This window comes from Brassica oleracea, chromosome C3, assembly GCF_000695525.1.
Source record: "Brassica oleracea var. oleracea cultivar TO1000 chromosome C3, BOL, whole genome shotgun sequence".
Classification (NCBI taxonomy): domain Eukaryota; kingdom Viridiplantae; phylum Streptophyta; class Magnoliopsida; order Brassicales; family Brassicaceae; genus Brassica; species Brassica oleracea.
The window spans coordinates 47,438,597-47,438,856 of NC_027750.1; the positions used below are offsets into that span (position 1 = coordinate 47,438,597).

At 45.4% G+C, this 260-nt stretch overlaps 1 protein-coding gene across 1 annotated transcript in view; it reads right to left on the reverse strand.

Annotated features, from left to right (window-relative positions):
* Window positions 1–260, reverse strand: part of LOC106330764 — a 6,363-nt gene that overhangs the window by 2,593 nt on the left and 3,510 nt on the right. The window lies entirely within an intron of this gene.

The window sequence follows — 260 nt, forward strand, 5'->3', positions numbered from 1 at the left end:
TATCCATGATGAGAGCATTGAGCTTGGTAGCCTTTGAATCTCTCCCAGGCTTCTCTGAATCCTTCCAAGCCTTTCTGTTGAAAGCTGGAGATCTCATTTCTTAGCTTAGCAGTTCTTGAAGTAGAGAAGAACTTCTCCAAGAAAGCTTTCTTGCAGTCATCCCAATTGGTGATTGAGTCGCTTGGTAGAGACTTCTCCCACTGTCGTGCCTTGTCCCCCAGAGAGAAAGGGAATAACTTCAGCTTTAAGGCATCCTCAGA